Source organism: Cucurbita pepo, unplaced genomic scaffold (genome assembly GCF_057944985.1).
Source record: "Cucurbita pepo subsp. pepo isolate OVF unplaced genomic scaffold, ASM5794498v1 scafford_3, whole genome shotgun sequence".
Taxonomy (NCBI): domain Eukaryota; kingdom Viridiplantae; phylum Streptophyta; class Magnoliopsida; order Cucurbitales; family Cucurbitaceae; genus Cucurbita; species Cucurbita pepo.
In genome coordinates this window covers 363,699-369,105 of record NW_028257908.1, presented here as the reverse complement: position 1 = coordinate 369,105, position 5,407 = coordinate 363,699, and the positions used below count along the sequence as shown (strand labels likewise).

Sequence of the window (5,407 nt, the reverse complement as noted above, 5' to 3'; positions counted from 1 at the left end):
CATCGTAATCTTGACACACTCACGACAAGCCTTAAGAGAAACTTAAACCCCATATATATTTTTCACCTGACTTTGTAGCTTTTTCAAACCTTAGGCGAGGTTTATCTACGCCAATCTTAAACATGTTTTTTTTCTTTTTTCGGATTACTGAAAATGATTATAGGTTTTTGTTCAAAACCGCGATTTGTTGAAGAACTTTTTTTTCTTATATCCGAAAATTCGAAAATGTAACCAATGCAAAGATGAATACATAAACCCGACCGCAGTTTCAGCATTATTTTCTTAAGCAACAAAAAGATATTGAATCATCTTCGATTTTTTTCGGCAGCTTACAGTGGCAAGAATCTCGGCCATGATCGTACTGGCATTGGTGAGCTTAGCCACCGTGGACGCTATGAATTCGCACTTGAGTTCGAACTCTTTGAAATTTCAGGCGATCAATTGCCAAAAACACTCGGCGTTGCTGACAGAGTTTGGCGACGTCAGCGACGGAGTAACTTCAAATACTCTCGTGTTCCGAAAAGCGATTGAACATCTCAACACACTGGCGGTGGATAGCAGTGCTCAATTGGTCGTGCCATCGGGGAAATGGCTGACCGAAAGTTTTAATCTGACTAGCCATTTGATATGAACCAAAAGATATCAATCATACAATATACTTCAATGAAGATGGGAAGAAAAAGTTATCAAAATTATCAAAAGTTGTTTCAATTCATGCACATTGAAGAAGAATGAAGTTTGATTGTTATAAATTTTGGGTGGGTTACAATTTAGAATTATTGTATTTTAAGACTTTTTATTAAATTTAGGTTACAATTACATAACGGTTGATTATGACCATTAAGTATGAATGTTACAACTCTTGGGATGCCTGTAATAGTTTCATTTTGAGGCTATATAAGCCATGTATGTTGTATTTGTAAGCAGACTTGGAAAATATAGAAAGAAGCATTTATGCTTTTCTTTAGTCAATGGCTAAGTTTCTTTGCAATTCTATGTAGTTTAGATTGCATGTAGAATCATTCAAGCTCGACATGATCAATCTTGCTTGTGAAGTGATTCAAATCTCAAACAAGTGTTCTTGCGTTGAGATATTTGATCAACAAGAATCATTCAAGCTAGACATGATCGATCTTGCTTGTGGAGTGATTCGAATCTCAAACAATGTTCTTGCCTTGAGATATTCGATCAACAAGGTAATCAAAATCTTATTCCCCTTGTATTGATTCCTTATCTTATCATTTGGTATTAGAGCTTCAGGCTCAAGATCGGATATATGTTTCCTTTGCGTTTCTTTTCAATTTGTTTTTTTATCTTTTTCGTTTTCAATCTTTTTCCCCTTGTAGTTGATATGAACCAAGAGACATCAATCATACAATATGCTTCAATGAAGATGTGTAGAAAATATTGTTGAAATCATCAAAAGATATTTCAATTCATGCCACATTGAAGAAGAATGAAGTTTCATGTGATAAATTTTGGGTGGATTACAATTTAGAGTTATTGTATTTCATTAATGTAGTTTAAGAGTTTTTATTTACTTTAGTTACAATTACATAATGGCTAATTATGGTCATTGAGTATGAATGTTACAACTTTTGGTATACCTTTAATAGTTTCATTCTGAGGCTATATAAAGCCATGTATGTTGTATTTGTAAGCAGACTTGGAAAATATAGTAAAAGAAGCATTTGTGCTTTTCTTTAGCCAATGACTAAGTTTCTTTGCAATTCTATGTAGTTTAGGTTGCATGTAGAATCATGCAAGCTCGACATGATCAATCTTGCATGTGGAGTGATTCGAATCTCAAACAAGTGTTCTTGGGTTGAGATATTTGATCAACAAGAATCATTCAAGATAGACATGATCGATCTTGCTTGTGGAGTGATTCGAATCTCAAACAATGTTCTTGCCTTGAGATATTCAATCAACAAGGTAATCCGAATCTTATTCCCCTTGTATTGATTCCTTATCTTATCACCATTTCACACTTTTTATCGATAAAGAAGTTAAAATTCTTGCATCCTAGGTTGGACCTATGACTACTTTATTTTTATAAAGCTAACAATTTTGGGAGCGGTGATTTGAATTTTAATCTTTAATTGAAAATAAATGAGTTAAATTTGTTCCTCATAATTTAATGGTGCATAATTTATGGGAGGGGAAGGAATGCTCTGGGTGAACGGTAAAGCAGCCTCATCTTTGGAACTAATCTCACCGATGTGGTTATCACCGGTGATTATTTTTCTCTTACCTTTTAACATTCTAATTTTTTTTAAATGGTTTCCAAAATTGTATTCTTATAGGGTTATGTGTTATCCGAATTTAATAAAGAAAATTAAGGTAAATGAAAACATAAGAAAATTATTTATAGAAAATAAAGTTGGATTGATGACATGGTTTAGGTAACAACGGTACAATCGATCGTCAGGGATTTTCTTGGTGGGAAAAGTTTAAGAAAGGGGAGCTCAAGGTAACACGACCATATGTGATCGAAATCATGTACTTTGATCAAATCCAGATCTCAAATCTCACTTTGATCAACTCACCTTCTTGGTTCGTCCATCCCATCTATAGCAAGTTTGACTATTTCACTTCAATTCCAATATACTTGTATTTTATGATTATACTTAAAAAAAAAAACAAAATAGTTAAAACTTGTAATGGTATATCATTCAAATTACTCCCCACTCAAAAGAATTTTGAATTATATACATACATTATTATGATTTAATTTAGTTTGGTTTGGTTGGGTCAAATGTGATTATCCAAGGGCTTACCATCTTGGCTCCCATTACCGTACCCAACATCGACGGAATCAATCCAAGTTCCCTTCTTCTATACCTTTAAAACTTTAGAGTTCTTTTCTTCGTCAATCTCTCTCCCTAATTCTCTATTCAATTCATCCAATTCTTGTTCCAACACTCGAATCGAATACTGCTACATTGTCTCTAGTGACGATTGCATCACCATCAAGAGTGGATGGGACCAATATGGTATCAAGTTCGGAATGCGGACTGAGACCTTGTCATTTGTCGCCTCACTTGCATCTCACCAGATTCTGCAGGTATTGCCCTTGGCAGCGAAATGTCGGCGGAATTCGAAACGTCAGGATCGAAAACGTGACTGAAATCAACACACAGTCTGCTATCAGAAACTACTTTGTATTTTAACTATGTTCGAGACGTCTAACTGAAACATCTGACCTTCCATAGCAAAATCATTTTCATGCATATACTAGCATTTAGTAGCTTACTAAACTATAGCTTCCCATTTACAGTACCAACTTTGCTAAACCTAAAAATCATCCATACTTCAATTTACATTCACATTCCATGCAAGGTAAATCATAACATATTCTACATTATAATAAACATAGAATTAAGGCAACAATAATTCAGTTACCTATAATACAGTAAATGGTGTCAAAATTCAATTATGAGTCATATTTTATAATGACCATGCAGTAACAACATACCCAATCAATGATGTTTCTTTTTTTTATCTTACGCATGACATACCTGACGATGACGGGACATCAGCGGTGGGACCATAGAACATTCACAAACTAGACATGTCTTGGTCATTCTTAGGTTCCAAAGAGGTCTACTAGGTTCCTAAAGAGGCAATGTGACTTAACACAAACTTTCAACTTAGGAATCTCTATTCTAACTCCTCAAATCTTTCTTAGTCTGGAAGCACTAGGGTTTAGACACTTGATCACCGCTCATGATCCTAGGGTTTTCAGTCTACTGGATGCGTCTTGATCTAGGTCATCATCTAACTAGCTTGACTCTAGCGCTCTAGTCTTAACTATGTGCAGATAAACACACTTTACAAGGAGAACACACAATCGATCACTTGAAGCTAAGCATAATATATCATGAATTCATTCAAGCTCAACGAGGAGATAACGTCCATTTGTTGCTTGAAGCACAAACTACAGTATCCCAATCTATTTTCTAGCATAGTGAAAAGTATTTAAATCATCACGCAGCGTAAATCCTCATCCTAGGGGCATTTTAGTAATTTTTCTTAATATAAATAACATTCTCATCCAAATTACCCTTCTAGTATCCTAAACATGCATATTCTATGTAACGACCCGAAATTTTCTACTTAATTTAAGGTCGCTACTATATACGTACCATAAACATTGAATGCGGAAGACTTCATTTAAATTTCATAAAACATAACCTTTATCTTAAAACACAATCATGGACTTACGTGTTTCGAAAACATCCTTAAAATGACACGACAAAAGACTAAATAAAATGAATAAGAGTTTAAGTTAAAAACATCCTATTCTAGCTATGTCTAAGAAAATAAATACCACTATCCTACGCATGTGTCATGGTCTCGAATTGCGATGCCGTCGTCAGCCGTACAGGAAGGCCTTGCCTTAACCTGAAAAATGTAGTAGCACATGGCTTGAGTATTTAAAAAAATACTCAGTAAGTGACCCCACTATTGGGGTTAAATGCAACAATCACATGCAATGAGACGATGAGACCTATCTTTCATTCCATTTTTCTTACGGTGCTGTCCTAACGGGTAATTTTGGACGTGTACCATATGCTCTACACACAGCCCATACGTGCGAGTATGGGCTCACCAGCTAGTTAGCACACCACTAGACCACTTTTCTTATCCGGTGGGCATACTCTGGAAGCCCCTTAGGCCAGACACCCGCTAGAACTAGTAACCGTCATGGCAGCGCTATGCAAAGCATAACGACCGTTGTCCTGCCATTAGATGTACACGTCTATACCCTCGTGATGGGATAGGGGTATCCTCCCAAATGCATGAGCACACATAATGCATAAGGTCCCAAAACTTTTCCATTTTCATTATCCTTTAATACAACCCCGCTAGCATTATGTACATATCACATCATTTTTCATATCGTTTCAGATATCGTTCATCATTCATATCATATCGCTTCTCATTCTTTAGTTCTCAAACCATCTCAAATCATACATAATTCTAACGGGGTTATATTTCATACCATTTATCGTGATTTCATGTCATTCATATCATGCTGTATACACACAATTTAAGAGACCTAACATAACGTTCTATGCTTTTAACATAACATTTCATCATATACACATCATACCATGACATATTGCATCACAATGTATCATATTATAACCAAGTCATAATGTAAACACTTCGTAGTCTTATCGTTCTCTAACTTATCATAGACTTAACGTTCTTATACCTATCATAGACATATCATTACGTGAACGTACCTTAGTCATATCATCACAAGAACGTATCTTAACGCTATCGTTTTATCAATCCTAACGCTATCGTTCTATCAATCTATCACAAACCTATCCCTTTCTACCCGTAACCTAACCGTATTCTTCCATCAATATCTCTTATCCATATCACTATGGTA

At 35.3% G+C, this 5,407-nt stretch overlaps 1 pseudogene; it reads left to right on the top strand.

Moving 5' to 3' along the window:
* Positions 1-352: 352 nt before the first annotated feature.
* Positions 353-3,173, top strand: LOC147786270 (putative polygalacturonase; annotated as a pseudogene).
* The last annotated feature ends 2,234 nt before the right edge of the window (positions 3,174-5,407 follow it).